The sequence below is a fragment of the Phascolarctos cinereus genome, unplaced genomic scaffold (assembly GCF_003287225.1).
Source record: "Phascolarctos cinereus isolate Bilbo 61053 unplaced genomic scaffold, phaCin_HiC Scaffold_3;HRSCAF=262, whole genome shotgun sequence".
Classification (NCBI taxonomy): domain Eukaryota; kingdom Metazoa; phylum Chordata; class Mammalia; order Diprotodontia; family Phascolarctidae; genus Phascolarctos; species Phascolarctos cinereus.
In genome coordinates this window covers 100,166,261-100,192,679 of record NW_027555736.1, presented here as the reverse complement: position 1 = coordinate 100,192,679, position 26,419 = coordinate 100,166,261, and the positions used below count along the sequence as shown (strand labels likewise).

At 34.9% G+C, this 26,419-nt stretch overlaps 1 protein-coding gene across 5 annotated transcripts in view; it reads left to right on the top strand.

Moving 5' to 3' along the window:
• Positions 1–26,419, top strand: part of SHOC2 (SHOC2 leucine rich repeat scaffold protein) — a 148,730-nt gene that overhangs the window by 3,111 nt on the left and 119,200 nt on the right. Inside the window, exon 1 of one of the 5 annotated variants that reach the window (XM_078151056.1) lies at positions 12,797–12,926. The exons of the other annotated variants lie outside the window; for them this stretch is intronic. The gene's annotated coding sequence lies outside the window, so the exon portion shown is untranslated. Of the gene's footprint in view, positions 1–12,796; positions 12,927–26,419 lie in introns of those variants that run through there. 5 annotated transcript variants of the gene reach the window in all.

Genomic DNA, 26,419 nt, shown 5'->3' with positions numbered 1-26,419 from the left:
TCATGCTATGAAAAGGCAACACTGACTGTAAATTATCTTTGATATACTTTCTGGAATTCTGTTTTAAGAATATTACTGTTTCTTCAGTGGCCTGGGTAGTAGGAACAGATGACTTGTTTTTTCCATTTTCAGAAACATAGAAACCAGAGTCTGATATGGAATAACCCCAAAGATAGTTGCTTTTGAATGGCTACTGTTATATTTTTCCCCTTGCCTTACTGATACGTTAAGTGGGGGAGGATGAATGAAGTTGAGTTCCTTTGTTTTCCAGACAATTAAATCATGCTAATTGGATCTGCTTTTTTAATATGCTGAATTATAAAAAAATCAGTTGTGATATTTATCTAAGATGAGTGCTGTGTTCTGTTAGCAAAAAAACCCCCCAAAAACTTTGTTGAATTCTTTTTCCATGAGATGGTTTTTCTTTGTATGCTTGTAACTCTAGAATCATGTTTTCTGACTTATCAGAATATACTTGTGTGTGTGTAGGAGGCATGGATTAAATGAAATAATATTTTAAACTTACTAAACCAGTATCAATAGTGTTTTCAGTTATTTGGGAAATACTCAGATGTCTAGATTTAGTATTTTAGGATCATAAATTTATTATCAAGTCCAACCCTCAGATTTTACAGATGAGAAAACAGGCCTAGAAAGTTTAAATGACTTGGCCAAGGTCATCCAGATAGTGAGTAGTAGAATTGGGATTCTTTCTCTCCACATCCTGCAGTCTTCTTACATTAATTTAAAAAAATGCATTAATTGATGTTTCCTGGTTAAGTTACTAGGAAAATAAAGTAAAACATTTCCTTGTTGAGGGACTAGCAGGAAAGCTAGGCACAATATAATGTAAAAGTGTTGTTATATCACGAGATATAACAGGAATCAAATACTACTAGAGAGGTAGTAGGTTACTCTCCTGGAGGTCTTCATGGAAAGGTTGGATTACCACTACTAAGGTATGTAGTATTGGGAATTTTTTTTCATATATTTTTTTAAGCAATTGGGGTTAAGTGACTTGCCCAGGGTCACATAGCTAGTGTCAAGTGTTTCGTCTGAGATTGGATTTGAACTCAGGTCCTCCTGACTTGAGGGCCAGTGCTTTATCTACTGTGCCACCTACCTGCCCCTGTATTGGAAATTTTTGTTCAGGTATTGATTAGAATAAATGTTCTCTGAGGGTCCCTTCCAACTTGACATTCTCTGCTAATATAGATTATTAATTAACCCCTTATAGTAGTTTGAGTATGTAGCTTTTATATTAATTGCGACAACAACATTTATATCTGCTTTGTTCTTCCAACATCCCTGGTTATATCTCCTGAAATGTGTAATCTAAAATAATGTTTGGCTTTAGTTACTTATATTTTGTCAGGGAGGTGTCATTGTCTTACATCTTTGTAATTTTATTTTTCTGTGAGTGTGCTGATAAAAGATATAAAATTGTATTTACATTTTTTCTTAATGTAAAATTTAACTGATGTTTAAGCACTGAAAAATGAAATGGAAATTCCTAGCTCTTTACTGTTGTCCTGTGTGACAACATAGGAAGTTTGAAGTGTGATGGAGATTGGATTTAGCATATGACTAAATGTCTTGGAATATAGCTAATATGAGGTGCCTCATATTACAAAGGAAGACTTATAAGTCTGAGAATATTATATTTAGTTTGTGTCCTATGACATATATTTACATTATTGTAAGGTAAACTAGTATTTGAACTGTGTTTTCCCATGGGTTTTTTCCCCATGGCATTTTTTATTCAGCAAAGTGAGTAGGCTTAGTAAAAAAATTCTGATTGCAAAGGACCTTTCAGTTTGGACTTGTTGGTAACATTTGTGCCTCTTGAGAAAGTATGCAGATTCTGGTATTAATATTTTAAAGAGCTGATTAGATTTTCCCACCATTTAGCTAATTCTAACATCTCTAAAGATTAAGACAGACTGCAAAATACAGTGTATGTTATATGATAAAATTTCCGTTATATAAAAGAATATAGGTATTGTTTTCAGAACTAAAGCATGTTAAAGAGAACCTAAGGCTGTCACTGGTGTTAGTACGAAATCAGCCTCCAAGAGCTTTATGAATTTTTTGCGGTTTGGTTTTCATAGCACTATGAAGGGTCTTTTGAAATAATAGTACCAGGGTTAGTGCTTAATCACCTAAGAATTTTATTAACTAATATCACAGTTCTCAGAAAGACTGCATGCTTTCCAAGTTTTTCATATGATTGAGTGGAAACTTCCTATCAAAGGCTAGAGAGAATATAAAATTGGTTGATTTTATCAGTGAAATTCAAAAGCCCGCTTTCCATTCTTTGTTCTACAGCACTTCTACTTCTGAGACTTTAACAAATCTGAAAGTACTTAAAAGACTAAAATTTTTTGGTTTGTATTTTTTCCTATCTATTTTTGCATTTTTGTATTTCCTAATGTCATTGTTTTGAGTAAGCTGATAGCATTCTTAATTTGAAGATGTATAGTATTAATGTTTTAGGGGAGCTTTTAAAAATAAGTTAATTTTTTCGTGCATTTGTGATCTGTTTGTTCCTCTGATCACTCCCCTGCCCCCACCTTCAGCCAAAAGAATATCTGAAAAAAAACCCCATTGTCATAGATATGCATTGTCCAGCTAAACAAATTTCCACATTGGTCGTACCTGAAAATATATGTACTGTATGTTTCGATATTTTAAGTTTATTGCCTCACTGGCAAGAGGTGAGTGGTGCATTTCGTCTGTAGTCTTATGGACTTGTGGTTTATTATGACATTGATTAAAATCCTAAAGTCTTTCAAACTTGTTTTTCTCCACTGTGTTGTCATTGTATAAATCTTTCTGGTTCTCTTTATTTTGTTCTGTATCAGTTCACAGAGGTCTTTCCAGCTTCCTTTGAAGCCATCTATTTTGTCATTTCTTATGGCACAATAATATTCTCTTACATACATAAACCTTAATTTAATTAGCCCTTCCCCAAAAGACAGCCCCTTTGTTTCCAATTTTTTGCTGCTACGAAAAGAATTATGATAAATATTTTTGTGCATATAGGTCCTTTTCCTCTTTGATTCCTTTAGTGAGTGTAAGCTGAGTAGTTGTATTTTTGTGTCAAAGAGTATGCACAGTTTAATAACTTTTTGGGCATAGTTCTAAATTGCTTTCTAGAGTTACTGGACCAATTCACAGCTTGGGTGGAGCTTTTTTTTAATAATCTTTTCTTAATGGACATTATTATTTAATTTTATTTGAGCTTTCATTAATTTTGAAGGACTACTCTTCCTGTGTAAATGTAAGGAATTTGATTTTTACTTACTTGAGTTTTTATTAGATTAAATATCAAGAAGAAGACCCTGGAAGAGGATAATACAAAATTATTTTTCTTAACTTCTTTTTCAACATTGTATCTTATTTGTAAACTTTCTTGTAATCCAAGGTAGGAGGTGTTTATTATGGAGATGTTTTTAGGCTACTATTTTGAATAAGGTGGATGTAATTTTACCTTTTCTCTTCTTGAAAATTGTTCCTTTTAAAGATAAATCAAACTTTGTAATCAATAGCTATGCCACTGGAAGGGTTATGATGACTACATTGAACTATCATATTTAAAGGACCTTGGAATCTGGGCATTTTCATTTGTTTCTCATAAAATATGAATTGATAATAGGTTCCCAGTTAGTTCAAAGGAGCAGCTCTTCCTGAAACAGTGTAAGTTTTCTTTTTCTCATATTTTCTTTTTTGCGTTTGTCTTCCAGTATTTCTCATCTTTCTGTGTAGTCCATGTAGGTATATTAAATGCACAGGACTTAAAATTTTCCCTAGCATTTCTTAAATTTAAGCACTTAAGTTTTTTTGTTACTGTAATTTGAAAATTACAGTAACACCTGACTTTTATGGAGGTTACTTATTGGACAATATAAACTATATGTAACATGGCTAGGAACCAGGAAGTAAGCCCCCAAAAGACCTCTAAGTAGCCAAAAGTTACAGAGTTCATATAGCAAAGTTCATACGACATATTTTTTTTCCATTTTTAAAACATTTTTATTTAAAGTTTTGTGTTTCAAATTCTGTCCCCCTCTCTTCTTCCCTCCCTCCCTCACTCTTCCCTGAGGTGGTAAGCAATCAGATATGGGTTACACATGTGCAATTATGTAAAACATTTCCATTTAGTCATTTTGTACCAGAAGACTCAAAAGAAAAAAAAATGAAAGAAAGTGAAAAATAGCATGCATCAGTCTGTATTTAGTCAATATTAGTTCTTTCTCTGGAGGCAGATAGTATACTTCATCATTAGTCCTTTGGGAGTGACTTGGATCATTGTATTGCTGAAAATAGCTGTCATTCACAGTTTTTGCTTTTACTGTGTACAATGTTCTCCTGGTTCTGTTCACTTCACTGTGTATCAGTTCTCATCTTTCCAGGTTTTTCTGATATCATTCTGCTTGTCATTTCTTATAGCACAATAATATTCCATTACAATCACATACCACAGCTTGTTTAGCCATTCCCAAATTGGTGGGCTCTCCTTCAGTTTCCAATTCTTAGCCACCACAAAAAGAGCTGTTGTAAATATTTTTGTAAAATAAGTCCTTTTGCCTTTTTTTGGATGATGTTGAGATATAGACCTAGCACATCCAACTTATAGGAAAGCCTTCAGGATTTATTTATCCTTATTTCATATACAGTTGTAACACTTTTGCTGCCCTAACTTGGAAGCAGTTTAGGAGTTAATTAGAAAAGAAGGCTGTTAGAGGTAGGTACATCGGCAGCTCTAAGAAAGAGGGGAAAGATTCAGAAAAACTATAAAAAGCAGGTAATTTGTCCCCCCCCCCCAATCTTCCAAGAGGATGGGTCAGTTTAACATAGGAGCAGACAGTCATTATACATTTCAGGTATCTCTGGCAGTTCAGTGTTATGGTAAGGTAATCTTATAAGATCTTAGAATCTTAGGAAGAAGCTCATTTACAATTTAGTTCAAGCCATACCTCAGAAGGTATTCCTGTTCTAACTCTTCAGAGTGCCCAGAAAGTGTCATCCAGCTTTAACTCATAAGGTAGCTCATTTCACTTCTGGATAGATCTAGAAATACAGCCTATATCTTTGCAACTTCTACCTTCTGTTCCTAGTTTTGGATGAAACAAGTCTTATTCCTCTTTTACATGACAGCACTTAAAATACTTGAACCCAATTATCACCTTTCCCTTAAGTCTTTTCTTTTCCAAAACGACTGTTAATATGGTATAATTTCTAGTCTCCTCACCATCTTGGTCATCCTCCCCCCCCCCCTTTAGGCCATAGGTCATTCAAGTCTTTTCTAAAATGTGGCATTCAGAATGAAATACAATATTCCATATGTGGTCTGACCCGGGAACAATATAGTAGATTATCTCTATTCTTGAACTGTACACTTCTGTTAATTCAGCTTAAAAAATCACATTAGCTTTTTTTGATTGCTCATAATGGTGACCCAGTCATTAAAAAGTTCAGTATACTTAGTTTAATAAGGCAAGAAAGTATGGACTACATTTACCAACCAATCAAAATCCTGATAACTGTTGTCTATAGACCTCCAAGTCCCCTTCTTTCCTCAGTGAATTCAGTACCAGGCTCACAGTTTTTCTCTCTTCAACTCCTGTACTCGTACTAGGGGACCTCAATAAATATATATATATGTATGTATATATATATATATATATATATACATATACATATACATATGTATATATATATATATATGTATATATATATATATATATATATATATGTATATTGGTTCTCCCTCAAATACCCTAATCACTCACTTCCTTAACCAACATACTTCCCATGAACTACTCCTCCCCATGCATAAAGATAGTCACGCTCTTGATCTTGTGCTTACCCACATATGTACCACTTCAACATTCAAGAGTTCCGAAATTCACTTATCTGCCTTCCTAACCAAACTTTGTTCTTTATCCATACCTCCAATCCCTTGACCCCTCAGTTTTCTCGCAGGCCATCATTCTTGCTCTCTTCTTTTCCCCCTTTTAATCCCTTGGTGAGCCAGTTTGACTCTACACTATCCTCTTCTCTTGAGTTCTTAGCCCCCCTATCATATTGCTGATTGCACCCTGCCAAGCCTCAGCTTTGGGTCACTCCTGTCATCTCCTGTAACCTACAACCATGCATCATAGGATACAATGATATCCTACAACCTTCTGCTGACCAAAGGTGGAGAAAATCTATACAACCATTCTGAATGAATTCATGACAAATTTATGTTATACAACCTTAACTGGGCTCTTTCACCTACTTGGCAATCCTTTTACACAGAGTCCGTTATCAACTCACCATCTCACTCTCCACAGCAGCTTTTCCAAAGCTTTTCATCCCTTCCTCAAATCTCCCAGCCCTCCTCCTTTTTCTCAACCCTCACAGCTGTAAACCTTGCCTCATATTTTACAGAAAAAAAAATTGATACCATTCACTGTGAGCTCCCTCTTCTCCCCTCTTCCTCATCTCATATCACTCAAATACTTTCTGCTACTATCTCCTCCTTCACTCCTGTCTCACACGGAGAGGTGACCTTACCAAGATAAACCCCTCTACCTGCTCAGGTGATCCAATTACATTCCATTTCTTCCAACATATTTTCCCCCTCTCTCACTTCAGTCTCTCCCTGTCTACTGGTTCTTTGTCCACTACCTGTAAACATGCCTCTGTCTCCCCAATCCTAAAATTACCCTCACTTGATCTTTCCATCTCCACTATCATCTTGTATCTCTTCTGCCTTTTCAAGCTAAACTCTTTGAGAAGTCTGTCTATAAGAAATGCCACCACTTTTTCTTCTCTCATTTCTTAACCCATTACAATCCAGCTTCTGATCTCATTATTTCACCAAAACTGCTCTTTCCAAAATTACAAATGATCTCTTAACTGTCAAATCTAATAGTCTTTTCTTAATCTTCATTCTTTCTAATCTCCTTGCAGACCGTCACACTGTTGATCACCCTCCTTTATTCTCCCTTCTCTCTGAGTTTTAGGACACGGTTCTCTCCTGGTTCTCTTCCAACCTTTCATACAGCTCCTTCTTAGTCTCCTTCAATGAGTCCTTATTCAGGTCATTGCCCTCTAACCTGTGTTAGACAGGGTTCTGTCCTGGGCTGCCTTCTCTTCTCCCATTGTACTATTTCGTTTGGTGATCTCAACAACTTCCATGGATTTAATTACCATCTCTATCTTATCTGGTCATAACTTCTCTGCTGACTTCCATTCTCAAATCTCCAGTTGCCTTTTAGACATCTTGAATTGAATGTCTGGTAGACCTCTTAATCTCAACGTATCCAAAACTGAATTTATTTAACTTTTCCTCTAAACCCTACCCCCCTCCAAACTTCCTTCCTACTTTTGAGGGTACAACTATCTTCATAGTTTCTCAGGCTCACAACCTTGGAGTCATCCTGGACTCTTCATTCTCTTTCAACCCCTATATTCAATCTGTTACCAAGGCCTGTCATTTTCACCTTTGCAACATCTCTTGAATACAACCCCCTCCTCTCTGATACTGCCACCACTCAGGTACAGGCTCTCCTTACCTCACACCTGGACTACTTTAATAACTTTCTGATGGGTCTGCCTACCTCAGGTCTCTCCGAGTGACTTTTCTACTTTGCAGGAGGCTGCATTTTACTTCCCTGCTCAATAAACTCTAGTGGCTCCCTATCACTTATAGGATCAACTATAAAATTGTCTTTTTGATATTCAAAGCACCTCATAACCCACATACCTTCCCACCCCTTTCTAGTCTTCTTACACCTTATATCTACCATGTGTTCTTTGATCCAGTGACAGTGTACCATTCCATGGGTAAGACATTCCATCTTTAGGCATTTTCTCTGGCTGGCCTTCATATCTAGAATGCTCTCCCTCCTCAACTCTGCCCTCTTAACTTCTGGATTCCTTCAAGTTACAGCTAAAGTCCTATCTTCTACAGGAAACTTTTCTCAAAGCCTTTTAATTTTAGTGCCTTCCTACTTTTAATTACTTCCTATTTATCCTGTTTATAGCTTGTTTGTGCATATATGCTTCTTGTCTCCCCTGTCAGATTATGAGGACAAGGTCTTTTGCTTTTTTTTTTTATGTCTCCAGTGCTTAGCACAGTGCTTGATACATAGTAAGCACAACAAATGCTTAATGATTGATATTTTAGGAAATTAACAAAACGAAAATGAAAATTTTCACTTAATGGAATAAGATTTTATTTGGAAAATTTGCATGTAGATAAATGTTATTTAATTCATGAGTTTTATTAGGTGACTTTATTTAGCACCTGTGTAGTACTGTGCCAGGAGGTGATGATACAAAGATAAAAATGAAACAGCCCCTCCCTTTGAAGACCTTACATTCTGTTGAGGGAAATAACTTGCATATATATATTATATATATGTATATATAATATATACACATATAATATATGTACATATATACACATACATATATGATGTATGTGTATATATAATATTACATATATAATATATGTGTATATATTATATACACATACATCATATATGTATGTGTATATATGTACATATATTATATATAATGCATATATATGTATATGTAATATAATATGTACATATATAATATATGTACATATATACACATACATATATAATGTATGCATGTATATAATATATACACATATATTATAATGTATGTATATAATATATATGTGTGGAGATACAAAATATATAAAAAATACAACAAATTCAGATAAGTTTCCTATTGAATGTTGTGGTTCATTAGTAAGTTTACAAAGGAATTTTGCAATTGAAAATATTCAACTGCAATGATGAGACTGAGTGGTACAGTTATTTCTACAGAAAAAAAATTCAACAAATATTAAGTGTCCTCTCTGTTCAGTGCACAGTACTAAATAATAGCTTATGAAAAGGCAAGAATGAGACATCCCCTATCATCAAGCAATGTTGAAAGTGCCAAAGAAATATCAAGTATTCATAGAACATTTGAAAGAGAACCTAGAGACTGTATAGTATGACCTTTACCTGAAAAATTCCCTTCTGCTTTGTATACAAATGGCCATCTGGCTTTTTCTTGAAGACTTCCAATAGAGGGAGGGTGGAATTCACTCCTTTATAAGGCAGAACATTCCACTTTCGTATAACTAATTGTTGAGAAGTTTTTTCGAAAAAATTCAACCCTAAATTCTCTTTGTAACATCTACCTAGTTCTGCTTCTAGTTCTGACCCCAGAACAAATATAAATTCTCTTCCATATGGTAATATTTGAATACTTGAACACAACTTGAACACAACCTGGAATCTTCTCTAAAATTCTTAGGTCATTTAATTTGTCATATAACATAGAGTCAAGACTCTTAACTCTTGCCTGCTTTTCTCTGGATGTTCCAGCTTAACAATGTTGTTCCTAAATTCTCCTACCCGGTTGTGAACTGAATACATATTCTGGATGTCTAACCAGGTCAGAGGACAGCAGGACTATTATCTTCTTATTCCTGGAAGCTATCCCTCTGTTAGTGTCTTAGCTGCATAGTGAGCTTGAAGTCCATTAAAATTCCCAGATCTTTTTCAGAGGAACTATGTTCTAGGCAGGTATATCCATCTTGTGCTTATGAGTTTATGTTTTAAAATCTGTGTAAAACTACATTTGTCCCTATTAACATTTCATCATATTCATTTTGGCCCAATGTTCTAGTTTTTCTGGATTGTTTTGAATCCTAAGTTTGTCATCCAGTTTGTTAGTTTTCTCTTAGGCTTGTTTGGAATGAATCTGCAAATTAGAAAAGCACGCTATTTATGTTTTTAGTAAAGCATTGATAAAAGTGTTAGAGGATAAGGTCACACATAAATAGATCCCTGTAATGTTCATCTGGAGACCTCTTTCTAGGTGGACATCAAACCATTAATGACCGTTCTTTTGATGGAACTAAAATCGAATCAATTCCAAAATCCTCCTGTCATCTAGATCACATACTCTGCTCTCTGCCTCCTTTTTTTCCGCTAACAATTTGCTAAAATCTAGGGAAACACCTATCATTTTAGTAATTTTGCATTAAATGAATCCCACCATTGCTTCTGGGAATGGTTTGTTGATTAACTTGCCTAATGGGTCATTGTACCTTTCCAGTGATTCCCTAGACCAGTAGTCTTGTCTCTTATATGTATAGTTTCCTCCTATTAGAATGTAAGCTTCTTGAAAGCAGGGACTCTCACTTTTGTATTTATAGCTGCAGTATTTAGTACTGTGCCTGGTACATAATAAATGTTTCATTCAAAGAAATAAGGATAGTACAGCATGACTTGTTTGATTTGTTTGTTTTATTGGTAGCTTTTTCTTTTATGTAACAATTTTTTTTTAAACTATACCTCTCCTTACCCAACTCAGCCGGCCTTCCTTGGTATTCAGGATTTTTGAAAAATTCAGTAGTGCTACCCAATACACAAGCCATGTCAATTCATATACAGAATTTCATACCCATAGTCCCTCACTTCTTCCAAAATGGAAGGTGGTACCTTTTCTTATGTCTTCTCAGGGGTCAAGTTTAATTATTATAATTATGCAACATTCACTTTTATTCTTTACATTTACATTATTATAGTTATTGTGTATATTGTTTGGTTCTGTTTTACTCAGCATTAATTCCTATGTTGCTCTGAATTTCTCATATTCGTATTTTCTTATAGTACAATAATAATTCCATTACATTTGTGTATCCTAAGTTGTTTAGGTATTCTCCAGTCAATAGTAATCACTTTGTTTCCAATTCTTTGTTACCACGGACTGCTGATGGGAAGATTTGGAATATATGGAACCCTTTTCTCCTTTCTTTGACATCTTTGGGTCATATGCATATCAGTAAGATGTCTAGTAGTATATGACATTTTAATCACTTTTAAAAGTATGCTTCCAAAGTGTTTTCCATATGATTCATTTTCTGGCTCTGCCAATAGTGTATCAGGATGCCTGTCTTTTCTACAACCCCTTTAACTTCAACCAGTTCCATCTTTTGTTATCTTCATATGAAAGTTCCTGTAGTATAGGGGATAGAGAGCTGACTTAAAAGCTGGAAAACTTGAGTTCAAGTTTTACTTCTCATGTATCCCCAGTTTGTGATCCTGGGCAAGTCACGGAATCTTTTAGTGCTCCAGGTAATTTCTTTAAGTCTTTAAGTTGCACAGAAGATACTGACCTTCATTGGTAGAGGTAACTTCCCACTTAATTCCCTATTCTGTTGGAATCACAGTTCAGGCCCATATCCTTCCCTTTGTTGCCAGTTTGTTCAGAGTTAAAACTTCAAATAAAAAGGGGCAAAATACAGTCCTTACCCCCTTATCCTCTCGCCCCCTGTTGGGGGAGATAACTAAATACGTACAAACAAGCTACAAACAGGATAAATAAGAAGCAATTGTAAGTGGGAAGGCGTTAGAATTAAAAGGATTTGAGAAAGATTTCCTGTAGAAGACAAGACTTGAGCTGGGACTTGTTTTATTTTGCATTTTTTAAATGATTTGTAGCAATTTTGCATATGGTTATTAATAGCTTGCAGTTTTTCTTTGAAGAACCCTTTGACTGCTTAGTAAATATCTCTTTGGTGGTAAGATGACTTAAAACTACACTAAAATTTTTGGGGAATCATTGTATATTTGTGTTAATTCCCTGTATAAATTGGATATATAAAGATGTTTCCTTCATTTGACAGTTTTCATTCTTATCCTAGGTACACTCATTTTGTTCATACAAAAAACTTGTCACAATTTGATGTGACTGAAATTATTTTATCTTTTGTGACTTACTCTATTTCTTGTTTGGTTGAGAATTCTCCTCTTGGCCAGATTTGTGAAAGGTATTTTTATTAACTCCAACTCCTCCCTTCTACCCCCCCCTTTTTTTTTGGGTGTTGTGAACTTTTATATTTCAGTTGCTTATTTATGTAGAGTTTTCTTGCGGTGTCTGGTATAAGGTAACAGTCTGTAAAACTTCTTTTGCTTACAGTTTCCTACAAGTTCTTGTCAAATATCGAGGCCTTCTCCAAGCAGGTTATGCTCTTGGGTTTATCAAACATGTATTTTTTCTGATTCTGTCTGTCCCACTGACCCTACTTTTCTGTTTTTTTATAACCAGTTCTGAGCACTCTTGTTTAATTGCTGCTTTATTATATAGTTTAAGGTCTAGAAATGCTATTTTTCCTTCATTCCTATTTTTTCCCATTATCTCCCTTCAGATTTTAGACTTTTGATCTTACAAATGAATCTTGTTATTATATGTCTAGCTTTGTAATGTAAAATCACTTGGTAGTTGTTAAAGAGCTAAATCTGTAAATTTATTTTGATAGTATTGTCACTCATATTTGTTGGCATAGTACAGTCATGAGAAGTGAATATTCCTCCAGTTATTTGTCTGTTTCATTAAAAATATTTTAAAATTATATATACACTCTTTGAGTATGTATTGGCACACCAACTTCTAGATATTTTATGCATTTTGTAGTTTTAAATGGGATTTCTTTTTCTATTGTTACCTCTTGGTTTTTGATATCATTATATAAAGTGCTGACTTCTGTGGATTTATTTTCCATCCTCTTGTTTGACTCTGGGCCCAGTTTGCTTTCTGTTTGTATTGTCTGTCCCAGATGCACGTAATGATGGACAAATTCAACAGGTTGCCGTCTAAATGCATGTAATCTGGGCAATAGACATTGTTCATCCATCTGATCTGTCCTGTGTGAATGAAAGACCAGACTTGTGTGACTAATTACAGATCTCTTCCAGGAGGCTGTGCAGTGTTTCAGGGCTTGAGGCAGTCAACAGAATTTCATAATTGAACAAGAGAACCTGGAAGACCTTAACATCAACAGGAAATTCTTCTTCGTCTTGAACTCAGCAGTTGACTTCTATATCACATACACACCTTTGGTGAGAGAGCTAAATTATTTTTGAGAAATTGCAGAGCTGTTTTAGTGATCCCAAGCTTCCTATGAAAACAAAGGCTTATCTTTTTAATACCAGAATCAAATACATTGAACCTAATAATCTCCAGAGAATTACAAATGAATAGAAGATGGACTTGTCACAGGGAGAGGGCATACTTTCTTTTCTAGATATTCACTAACCATCTTTTTAATCATTTTTTCTAGTGTTCTGTCAGGAGCACACAGAGTGTCCCCACAGCTATTAAAGCTATTATTTAGGTTTTTAAAGCTGTAACTGCACTAAGACTCTTGGGATACTCAGTATTTATAATAATGTGTGTATTTGTTTTCTTCCCATTTGTAAGTTTTTTTATCCCCCAAGCCTGGTACAATGTTTGGCACATAGTAGGGAATAAATAAGTCTTGATTGTTGATTGAGTAGAAGGGCCTGGTAACTTAAATTCATAAGCAGCTACATGTTCACGTACTCTCCTTGCTTACTTTGGGGATCACTTCTCTGCTACCCATTTTTATTCTCTTTTCCAGTGCAAAAGTAATTTTCTTTGGAAGAGAAAATAGAAACTAAAAAAAAAAGAGATGAGCAACTATGTATTTTTTTGTCAGTCATTATCATTTCATTCATCCTGAGCAGCATTAGATTTCTTTATTCTATCCTTTTGATTGATCCTGCTATTTTCCTGATTCTAACTTAAAAAAAAAAGCCAACAAAATCCTCTTATTGTCCTTTTCTTGGTAGCTTTAGTGGTCCTGATATGCTTATGGGACCACACTGTGCTCATTGTATTATTTGCCTTTGTTTCTACTTTCTTTATATTTAAAAGAAAAAAAACAAGTTACCTGTGTATTCACATGCACAACTATCCTCTCCTATCTTTAATCTCTCTGTACTGGCTTCTGTCCTGTTTCTGAAAATATATCCATGTTTCCCCCATCTTTTTTAAAAAAAGTCCTCATTTGATCCTGCTGTCCTGCTAGCTATTGTCCTATTTCTTTCCCATTGGGGCCAACTTCCTTGAAAAAGCCATCTATATTAACTCTTATTCTTTTCTAAATCATTTGCAATCTATTTTCCAGCCTAAAATCATTCAACTGAAACTGCCCTTCCAAAGTTACCAATGCTCATTTAATTGCCAAATCTATTGGCCTTTTATCAGTGCTCTTCTTAATTGATTTCAGCATTTGACTCTGTTAGCCACCTTTTTCTCCTTTATATTCTCTCCTTTCTAGGTTTTCATGATGTATGTATTTGTTTTCTTCCCATTTGTAAGTTTTTTTATCCCCTAAGCCTGGTACAGTGTTTGGCACATAGTAGGGAATAAATAAGTCTTGATTGTACTCTCTCCTAGTACTCCTACCTGATTGATTCCTTCTTCTCTGTATCTTTTGCCGGTTCTTCATCCATCTCATACACTCTACTTCTTAAATGCCCTGAACTGGATATCCTGTAGGCATCTCGAATTCAACATGGCCAAAACCTCATCTTTTTCCCCAAACCTCCTCCTTTTCAAAATTTTCTATTACTTATTGCAGTGTCATTCTCTACTCCTTTCACTCATTCACCCTATATAGGCAACCTATTGCCAAATCCTGTTGTTTCTACCTTCGTAGCTGCTCTCGTACATGTTCCTTTTTCTTGCTTAGTTACAACCCTGATTCACGCTCTTACCAGCTTTTACCTATACTGTTGTAGTAGTCTTTTTTGGGTAATTTTTTAATTAATGTATTTGATTTCTTAGGTCATCATAGTTATTACAAGTATCATTTCCCCTTGCCCTCTCAGAGAGCCATCCCATATGTAGTGTTTTTTTGGAGAAGAAAAAAAATCTGCGCAATTGATTGATACATTAAAAAAGTCTGAGGGCAGCTAGGTGGCGCAGTGGATAGAGTTCCAGCCTTGGAGTCAGGAGGACCTGAGTTCAAATCTAGCTTCAGACACTTGACACTTACTAGCTGTGTGACCCTGGGCAAGTCATTTAACCCTGATTGCCTCACCAAAAAGGGGGAAAAAAAAGTCTGAAAACATGTCCAATGTGTAACACTTCTGGGTGTTTCACCTCTATAAAGGGGTATTTTGAGGATGTTTTCTTACATCTTTTCATTTGACTCCTGCTTGATCTTTAGTTTTGTTACATTTTTACTTTTCATTTTTTGGAGTGTTTTTTTTAAATTTACATTGTTGTAGTTACTACGTATATAGTTTTCTTGGCTCTACTTATCTCCCTCTGCATCAGTTCATAAAGGTCTTTACATGAGTCTCTGTATTCATTACACATGTTATTTCTTACAGCATAGTAATATTCTGTTACTTTCATGTGCCAAAATTTCTTTTGTCATTCCCCAGTTGATGGACACCTGCCTTGTTTCTGTTTCTTCACTATTATATGAAAAAATGCTACTTTAATTTGTTTGGAATGTATAATCCCAGTAATAGAGTCTCTGGTTCAAAAGGTATAGATATTTTTGTCACTTTATCTGCGTAATTCCAAATTTGTTTATCATTCCACAGCCCCTCCAACATTGACTGTTGCCATTTTTGGTCATTTTTGCCAGTTTTCAGGGTGTGAGGTGAAACCTTAGGGTTGTTTTGATTTGCATTTCTCTTATTAATGATTTGGAGCATTTTTTTCATGTCGTGAATGCTTAGTGATTCTTTTGAGAATTGTTTGTTCATATTGTTCAACCACTTATCTGTTAAGGGAATGACTATTAGTCTTACGGATATTTATTAATTGCTTTTACATCTTCAGTAGCAGACCCTTATCAAAGAAACTTTTATGTAAAATTTTTTCCCCATTCATCCACTTCCCCTCATTTCTTGCATTAATTTTGTCTGTGTAGAAGCATTTCAGTTTTAGGTAACAAAAGTCATTTTATCTTTTGTAATTGCCTCTTTATCTTGTTTGGTTAGGAATACATGTCCTACTCATAGTTGCAAGAGGTACGTAATATGTTTACCTTCTTTTTTTGATAATATCTTTAATATTAAGATTGTATACCCATTTAGAGTGTATTATGGAATATTATGTAAGACGTTAATCTGTACCTGATTTCTGCCAGACTGCTTTTCAGTTTTCCCAGCAGTTTTGAGTGTTGTTGTTTTTGATTCTCTTTTCTATTTCACTGATGTGCCTCTCTATTTTTTAACTAATACCAGGTGATTTTGATGACTGCTGCTTTATAATTTAGTTTGAGGTCTGGAAGTGCAATTCTTCTTTTGTCCCTACTTCTTTTCATCATTTCCCTTCTTTTATTTTTCCAAATGAATTTAATTATTTTATCAAGTTCTTTAAAGTATTGATTTAGTAATTGGATTGGTACAGCATTAAAAATGTAAATTGAATTTGGTAATACTGTAATTTTTATTAGCATGGCCTGCCCATTAATATCACATTTTCCTGTACCTATTTAAGGTGTCCTTTATTTCTTTAAGGAGCACCTTGTAATTGAATCCATACAAGTCTTTCATGTTTTTTGTTTGGTATGCTGGTCCCCAGATATTTTATGTATTTTGTAGTTATTTGAAATTGGATTTACCTTTCTGTTTTCATTTTTTTATTATATAGAAATGCTGTTGATTTTTGAGAATTTATTTTATAGCTTGCAAGTTTGCTGAAGCTATTAGTTGTCTCAATTAGTATCTTTGTTGATTCCCTAGGATTTTTTTTTTGAGGCAGTGGGGTTAAGTGACTTGCCCAAGGTCACACAGCTAGTCAGTATCTGAGGCATTTGAACTCAGGTCGTCTTAACTCCAGGGCAGGCGCACTATCCACTGCAGCACCTAGTTATCCTTAGGATTTTTCTTATAAACCATTGCATCAGCAAATAGGAATAGTTTTATCTCTTTTTTATGTTTACACCTTTCATTTCTTTCTCTTGTATTGTTACTGTTGCTAGCATTTATAAAACTATATCAAGTAATAGTAGGGACAGTGGCATCCTTGCTTTGCTCCCATATCTATTGAAAAAGGTTCTAGTGTATCCCCATTGTGTTTGATTCTTGCTTTTGGTTTTTAATAGATGTTTTTATGGTAAAAACTCCTTCTGTGACTTTGTACTTTGTAGAGGGTTTTTTTTAAAGCATAAAAGAGTGTTGTACTTTGTCAAAGGTTTTGTTTTGTATATATTAAGATGATTATGTGGTTTTGGATGTTTTGGGTTTTGATATGATTGTTTATGTTGATTTTGTTTCTAATGCCAAACCATCTATGTATCCCTGGAATCAATCACACGTCATAATGAAAAATTTCTTGGATAAATCTCTGTGGTCTATTTTACAGCATTTTGTTAATTTTTTCTTTTGAGTAAATATTTATTAATGATACTGGCCTCTGGTTTTCTGTTTTGTCTTTCCTTGGTTTAGGTATTAGAACTACATTTGTTTCAAAACAATTCTGGTAGGATACTTTCTCACTTTTTGAAAACAATTTGTGAAATATGGGTATCAGTTGTTCTTTTAAAAGTTTGATAGAATCTTCCTGTGAATCTATCAGGACCAGTAGATCTCCCCTCAACTCCTGCCCCCCAACTTTTGCAGTTCATAGCAAATCTATCTTGTTTTCTGAGACTGAGTTATTCAAAATCTCTGTTTCGTCTTCTGATAGTTTGGGTATTCTGAGTATTCTTTTTACTTTTTCTAGCTTTGCTCTGATTTCATCTTGCTCATTTGATTTCCTCTTTTGTGCTTGTAGATTTACATATTGGTTGGCTTTCTGATTTTTAAAAAAGTGCATATTCAGTTCATTAATCCTCTCCTTTCTTTTTTTAATGTGTGTTTATAAGAATATTATTTTTTCCCAAAGAGCTGCTTTAGCTGTAGTTCATAAATTTTGGTATGTTGTTTCATCATTATAATTTTCTTTTAAGTGATTAATAATTCTTTCCATGATATATTCTTTAATCCACCTGTTATTTTGGATTTCATTGTTTAGTCTTCGTTTGGATCTATCTTTTGTTTGTGGGCTCTGAACCAAATACTATTTTTATTGTATTATAATTTGTAAAGGATTTATCCACTTTTTCTGTTAAAATTCTGTTGAAATTCCATGAGATGCTGAGAAATATTCTTTTGCTGTTTCATTTAGAAAATACTATAAGCCTTTTAACTCTAGTTTCTCCAGGAATTTGTTCAGTTCCATATTTTTCCTTTTGTTTATTTTTCCTATCCAAAACTGAGAAAGGGATATTGAAATTTCCTGCCACTGTTATATTACTGTCTCTTGTTGTAGTTCAGATAATCTTTTCTGTTTTGAATTTGAATACTAAGGTATTTAAAATGTATAAGTTTATTAATGATATGAGTTTGTTACCTATGGTTCCTATCAGTATCAGATTCCTTATTTATCCCTTTTTATTTGTTGAATGTTTGTTTTTGCTTTGTAAGATAGCACTGTTGCAACTCCTGCTTTTTTGGATTTATTTGATGTGTAGTAAGTTTTTCCCCCATATCCTCAGTTTTATTTTGTGTGTGTCTTTGTTTTTTAAAATGTGTTTCTCTTAAGCAACAGGTCATAGGTTTTTTTCCTTATTCTTATTTTCTTATAGCAATCTTTTTTTTCTTATTGAATTGTTTAATACACCCACATTTAAAGTGATGAGAGTTAGGTTTATCTTTTCTTTAATCTGCTTCTAATTTTTTTAAGTTATTATTTTTTTTCCTCTCTTCTGCTGTAAATACAATACTATGTTTTTTCAACTACTTTACCTCAATATTTTTAAAAGTGGCCCTGCTCCCATTAGCTTTCTTCCTTTCACCTCTTACCCCCTTCTCTTGTTTGTTACTTTCCTTTTGGGGTTCTGATTTTTTCTTTTTCTCTCCTGGTTTTATGTGTTTATATACTTCTTGTTTTCATCTTTTTTCCTCCCTGCTTGTTAGGTAGATTCCTCCTTCCCTTCAACTAGTCTCATTTATTAGATTTTTATATTATTTTTTGAATCCCTTTCCAAAATTTTTTGCACTACCTTCATTATCCGTCTTTTTTTTTTTCTATCCTCTCTCAATTTACCTCATTCTCTGCTCTATGGCCTCTATAATTATTTGGTCTCTCATTTTTCTCTATACTCTTCATGCAGTAAAAGCTTCTTAAGTATCCATTCTAGGCTCTCCCCTCTAGATGGTTTCTGCTACTGCCTTGTAGAGCTTGCCTTATGGATTCATGGATTTTTCCATTGTACCACAATCCTAGAACAATGCCGGTTATTCTAGATGTCAACGAGGACACTGCCCCATGGCAGGGACCCAACTATGGTCCCTGATTGTACAGCCCAGCATTGATCTATACCATTCCTCCAATTAGCTTTGGCCTCAAAAATCTCCTCCCTTGGTTCATACTCTCATGTGCCAATTGCCCCCAACAGTTGCAACTCCCCTCCTCCAAGATAGAAAGAATAGACTTTTCAAGCATCTGATCTCCAAGGCCACAGTCAGCACCCTTCTTGCTTTACCCATAGGAGCATTCATCAGTAGAACTCTCTTCCACCATCCAAGCAAGATCTCTTTCTTTCCCCACCCTGTTTTCATTCCTTTTATCCTTCTCCTCCCCCACTAGCTTGTAGTATCTGTTTTTGAGACCACTGGGTCACCTTCCCCCTCCTTTTACTCCCCTCCTCTCTTTCTTCATGTACCCTCCCCCCCAAAAAAAATATTCACCTCTAGTTTAGATGTCACCAGGTTTTATATATTGTGTCTCAGGCCCAGCTCTTAGCTGTTACCACCATGGGACTTCTGCCTTCACCCGTGTCTTCTGGCGTACATTTAGAAAGCAGTTTTTTATTCATCTCTCTGCTGTCACTCCGTTGCTGTTTCTGCTTTTGGTTGTTGCATTTATTCATTCTGCCTACATTTCTGTTGTTTGAGGAGTTTAAGAAGCAAATAATTTCTTCAGGTCTGGTTTTCTTTCTAAAAATGTTTCAAATGCCTCTTTATTATTGAACTTTTATCATTTTCATTTGTGGTTAAGCTCAGATTTTCAGAGTAGGTGAGTTTGGGCTGCATCTTTTTTTTTTCTTTAACATTTTTATTTAAAATTTTGAGTTTCAAATTCTTTTCCTCCCTTCCTCCTTTCCCTCTTCCCTGAGATGGTAAGCAATGAGATGTAGGTTATAGTTGTATAAATATGTGAGACATTTCCATGTTAGTAATTTTGTACAATAAGACTTGAATAAAAGAAAAAAGAGAAAGAGAAAGTGAAAAATAGCATGCTTCAATATGTATTTAATCACTATTAGTTCTTTCCCTGGAGGCGATAGTATGCTTCATCATTACTCCTTTGGAATTGTCTTGGATCATTGTATTGCTGAGAATAGCTAAGTCATTCACAATTCTTCATTGTATGATATTGCTGTTACTATTTACAATGTTCTCCTGGTTCTGTTCACTTCATTATGCATCAGTTCATGTAAATTTTTCCAGGTTTTTCTGAAATCATCTTGCTTGTCATTTCTTATAGCACAGTAATATTCCATAACAGTCGTATACCACAGCTGGTTTAACCATTCCCCAACTGATGGGCATCCTTTTGATTTCCAATTCTTAGCCACCACAAGAAGGGCTGCTATAAATATTTTTGTACAAATCAGTCCTTTCCTCCTTTTTTGGGATGTCTTTGTGATACAGACCTAGTAGTGGTATTATACACAATTTTATAGCCCTTTGGGCATAATTCCAAATTGCTCTCCAGAGTAGTTGGATCAGTTCACAACTCCACCAACAGTGCATTAGTGTCCCAGTTTTGCCACATCCCCTCCAGTACTGGATCCAACATTTTCCTTTTTTGTTGTATTAGTCACTCTGATAGGTGTGAGGTGGAACCTCAGAGATTTTTTAATTTGCATTTCTCTGATCAGTAGTGATTTAGAGAATTTTTTCATATGACTATAGAGAGCTTTGATTTCTTTGTCTGAAAACTACCAGTTCATATCCTTTTTTCACCTTTTTTTGGATTCTGGGTATCATAGATTGTAGAGAGAGTAGAAGTTGCTATTTGGGACGTAGTTTTTTGTTATGTAATTTCTATTTTGTAAAGGTTTGAAAGGTCATGGTGATCAGAGAAAATGCTAGTCCTCCATCTTTGTTGCTCATGTGACCCATGGAGTACAGATCATATATACAGAAAGAGAAAATAGATAAGGACTTTGAAAAAGTCAGTTAAACAGCAATTATTAAGTACTAACTATGTTCCTGGTACTGTGCTAAATGCTAAGGATACAAAGAAAGGCAAAAAACAGCTCCTCTTTGTCAAGGAACATGTATTCTAATGAAGGAGACACCGTGAAAATAATTAGGTACATACAAGATATATACAGAACAGATGAAAAGCATTATGGGAGGGCAAAGGCACTGGGTGAACAGGGAAGTACTTCCTACAGAAGATGAGATTGTTCAACAAAACCAGAGAAACCAAAAGACAAAGGTGAGGGGGTAGAACATTCCATGATTGAGGGACAGTCTGTGAAAAGGATTTTGTCCTCTGAACTTCTGGTTCTTTCTACTGCTATTTTTTCTTTCTTTGAAAACGTGAAGCGCTTTGAAAACTTTAAAGTATGACATAAATCCTAGCTGTATCTTACCTAGCATTACATAGATAATTTTCTTCCCTGTCCTTTCCAGTTTAAAGACTTTTTAGTGGTTTTTCTTCTTCAGTTATTTATGCAAAGAGATTTTAGAATTAGAACTCTGGAAAATGGAAACTGGGTCCCAAATCCAGTTGTATATAATCTTCATACTCAAAGTTGGCAGTGTGTAAAAGGTATTGTAATCCATGAAAAAGAGACCTCATTTAATTTGTATGGGTTTTTCTTGTTTTATTTTGCATAGCCCAAGTTTTTAGAGGTATTTTGCTTTTATCCTAATTTATTGTCTCATAATTCTGTGACTACATACAGTAAGAGAGAAGAGCTGGTTAATTATTATAATTAATTATCAAAGTCAAATATTGATTTATTTAGTGCTGTTTTATAATTGATACTCTTGGCACTCAAAGTCCCTTCATACCTGGTTCACTTCTATCTTTCAAGTGTATTTACACTTTATTCCCGTCCACTTTTTCTGTCGTTGCACACTGAGATGTAGTGACAGTGGCCTCGTTGCTGTACTTGCTCCATGCATTTTCCCTGGTTGTTCACATGTTCATGTACTTTACTCATCTCTGTCTCCTGACTTTCTTCAAGAGCTAGCTAAAATTCTACCTGCTGTAGGGAGGCTTTCCTAATCCCATTTATATAGCTAGTGCTTCCCTCTGTTGATTGTCTCCGATTTATACTGTCTTGTTTGTACATAGTTGTATGCATCTTGTTTTCCTCCATTAGACTGGGAACTCCTAGAGAGCAGGTACTGAGATATATATTTATATGTATGTACACACATAGACATATATGTATGTATGTATGTATACATATTTGTGTGTGTGTGTGTGTGTGTATGCCAGACATTTATTTATTTATTTGACTTTTATTCATGTCCTCACTCTTAGACCAGTGCATGGAACATAGTAGGCACTAAATAAATGCTTATTGACTAACTGATTTTAACTTTATAAAATGGGTCACTTATATGGGGGATGGTTTTAAATAACAAACATTTAATCATGTAGGAATATACTTCTTCACTTTGGGAAAACTTTTAATATTCTTTAATACTAGAAATATGGCCTAGTTGCAGAACACCCACTAGGCAACTGTGGCAGCTCAGCAGTAAAAATGGCAGGTAATGAAGTTTTTTCCCCTTCTCCCTTGTCTCTTGTTATATAACATCCCATAGTAGTGCATAAAGAAAACCAGCACTTTTGACAAGGAATCAGACATCTGAGTAGTTTTGTACTGTGAACCACTATTCATCTTTAATAAGAGGTTAAATGAATTTTGGATCTTTGTCTTTAGTCAAATAGGATGGACTAAAATGACTTCTGAAGATTTCTTTTAGGTTTTTATAACAGTAGTTGAGATAAGCAATATAGTATAGGATCAAAGTGCAGATGGTGATAATTGAAGTTATTTTATATTATATGCAAGACCTTGGTTGGGACCTGTGATGAGCAACTGATTTATAACTAGTAGTTTAAGAGAGTTGCCTGGAGCCATTGGAAGGTTATGTGACTTGTCTATGGTGACGTTGCCAGTATGTGTTAAAGGCAAGACATCAACCCATTTGTTGATTCTGAGACCTGTTCTCTTCACACGTAAGATCTAAAATGTAGAAATTCTTAGCTCATTTCAGAAAATGACTGCTTTTTAGAAATAGATAGCCACACACTTGTTGTTAAGTTGTTTCAGACGTGGCACCATTTGAGGTTTTCTTGGCAAAGATACTGGAGTAGTTTGCCGTTTCTTTCTCTAGCTTATTTTATAGATGAGAAAACTGAGGCAAACAGGGTTAAGTGACTGTCCCAGGGTCAGACAGCACAGCTAGTTAGTGTCTGAGGTCAGATTTGAATTCAGGAAGATGAGTGTTCTTAATTCCGGGTCTGGCACTGTATCCATTGTGCCACCTAGCTGCCCTGATTCAACTATAAGCTTTTAACTGCAGCAATTTTAATATAAGCTATTGGAGCTGGAATTACTGTGGCTCTTGGACCCAGGGCTGCCCTCCAATGGAACCTTGTTAAAGTTTTAAAGTGTACTTATTCCAATTACAGCACCTCGAAAGCATTCTATATTATTATTTTTTTTGTCATTACCTCCCCAGGTTAGGAGTGGGTAGTTTTCATGCCTGTTGCCTCCCTTGGATGTAATAGCTGTTTCTCGGACTTCCTCTCTAGAATCAAACCCTGATTCCTCGTTTCCTAAATACAGTTATTATGTATTCATTAACTGTAGGGTACTAAATGTTGTAGTGTTGACCTCCTACATCAGAACCAGAGCCATACTATAATGAAGCCCACTATTTTATTTTTCATTTTCCACGTAAATAAGATTTAAGAAATATTTTATTTATTTTGTGATTTTAAGGATTTTTTCTGTTTTTCTTGCTCCAGGTGATACCTGAGGGAAAATACCAAAACCATCATTCTTTTATTAAGGCCTACCATAAATTGTTACTGATCTCATTCAAATATCTATTAAAATGAAAATATTTGTTTTAATATTTTTGTGATGGTGCACATTTTTTAAAAAGAAAAAGTAATATTCCATAAAATGACATTGCATAGATACCAGTGCTGCCTTTGTATCTATCAAATATTCCTCTTCTTTCTATGTGGCCAACCACTCTGTTTTTCTGATCTTAAATATCTCTGTTAAAATCCTTTACTCTGCTAAGCATTTTCTTCTCTGTATTATGTTGTTATGTATATTATCATATGTCAATATAACTCTCAGAATGTTCATACTTATGCAGATATAGCGAGGTGCCGTAATGGATAAAGCAGTGGATGTGGAGTCAGAAAGACTTGAGGTCACATTTTGTCTTAGATATTTTTTATCTGTGTGGTCCTGGACAAGTAATGTAATCTCTCAGCTTCAATTTCCTCATTTGCAAAGTGGGATTAATAATAGTATCTACCTTTGAAGGATTGTTGTGAGGATCAGATAAAATAATATGTGTAAAGTGCTTTGTAAACATTAAAGCACTGTATGTATTTTTAAAAAAATTAAACATTTCCTACATCTAGGTTTTCTTTTTAAATATGGGGAAGCCCGGAGTTAGCTGGAGATATGTTAAAAAAAAATTAAATTAGAGTGGAGAGTCAAAACTTTGAATATTAGGAATTCCTTACTGGGCTCTCTTGATATAAAACAGCAAAGGAGGAGTACCTTATGGATCTGAAGGACTTCATATTGATCATTGGCTAAAAAACCCAAGATGATTGTTGTAATAGGGTTTTTGTTGCTGAACAGATCTGAGAAGGGGATAGAGAAGTTAGTGACCAAGAAAAGATCATACCCCTCATCCACTTATCAGGGAAAAGGGAACAGAAATAATTGAGTACCATCTGGCCAGCTCACTACTGCATAGCGCTACCTAACAGTTAACATTTCTATACTAGTACTGTTTTTTTTTGCATATTTTATTATTTTGATTTATCAACAACCACTTCCACATGCTTTTGAGTTTAAAATTTTTCTCCTCCTTCTTCCCCACCACCCTCCCCAAAATGGTGCACAATCTGATATAGGCTATACATTTACGTTCCTACTAAACATATTTTCACATTAGTGAAGTTGTAAGTAAAAATTAAAACCAATAGGAGGAACCATCAGAAAGAGGAAACAAAACTCAACAGAAAACAAAAAAGATAGCGATTCAACTTTCACAGTTATGATTACTATCTGTGTCTTTTTCTCCATCCTTTTTTCCCTGTTTATGCTTTTCTTTCTCCTCTCTCCCTTTTCCCCCTCAGCAGTACTTTGCTTTTGACCACTGCCTCCTTCAGTCTCTCCTCCCTTCTATTATCCCTCTCCCCTTCTTCCCCCCCTTCTTCCCTCCCTTCCGAGCCCCCTCCCCTTTCTTTCCCATTTTCCCTCCTACTGCCCATAGGGCAGATTAGATTTCCATACCTAACTGATTATGTTATTCCCTTCTTGAGCCAAATCTGATGAGAGCAAGGTTCAAACAATGCTCACCCCCTCCCTTCTTTCCCTCTGCTGTAATAGGATTTTCTGTCTTTTCCTGTAATGTAATTTTACCCTTGTCTGCCTCCTCCTTTCTCAGTACATTTTCTAAGATCAGACTAATCCACTTACTTGGATCCATTTAACCCACTTGATTAGATTTTTTTTTATCATTACATCAAAGTCAACTAATATCCACCCCCTTTATGTATACTCCTTTAACATGGTGTAATAACAATACAGTTCTCAAGAGTTGCAAGTGTCATCTTCCCTTGTAGGGATGTAAACAGTCTGCCCTTATTAACAACATTTTGTATCTTTCTGTCCCATTTACCTTTTTATGTCTTTCTTGAATCTTGGACTTGAAGATCAAATTTTTTGTTGAGCTCTGGTCTTTTTATGAGGAAGGTTTGGAAGTCCCCTATTTTGTTGAATATCCATCTCTCCCTTGAAAAATCATGCTCATTTTTGCAGGGTAGTTGATCCTTGGCTGCAATCCAAGCTCCTTTGCCTTAGAATATCATGTTCCACGCCCTGTCTTTTAATGTAGAAGCTGCAAGGTCCTGTGTAATCCTGACTGTGGTTCCATGATATTTAAATTGTTTCTTTCTGGCTGCTTGCAGCACCTTCTCTTTCATCTGGTAATTTTGGAATTTTGCTATTATATTCCTTGGCTTGTCAATTTGGGATCTCTTTCAGGTGGTGAGGTGTATTCTTTCTATGGTTATTTTCCTTCTGGTTCTAGGACTTCAGGGCAGTTTTCCTTTATGATTTCCTGAAAGATACTGTCCAGGCTCTTTTTTTCATCATTTTTCAGGTAGTCCAATGATTTTTAAATTGTCTCTCCTGGATTGATTTTCCAGGTTGTTTTACCGATGAGTATTTTAGTTTTCATCTATTTTTTTTTCATTTTTTTGTTTCTGTTTGACTGAT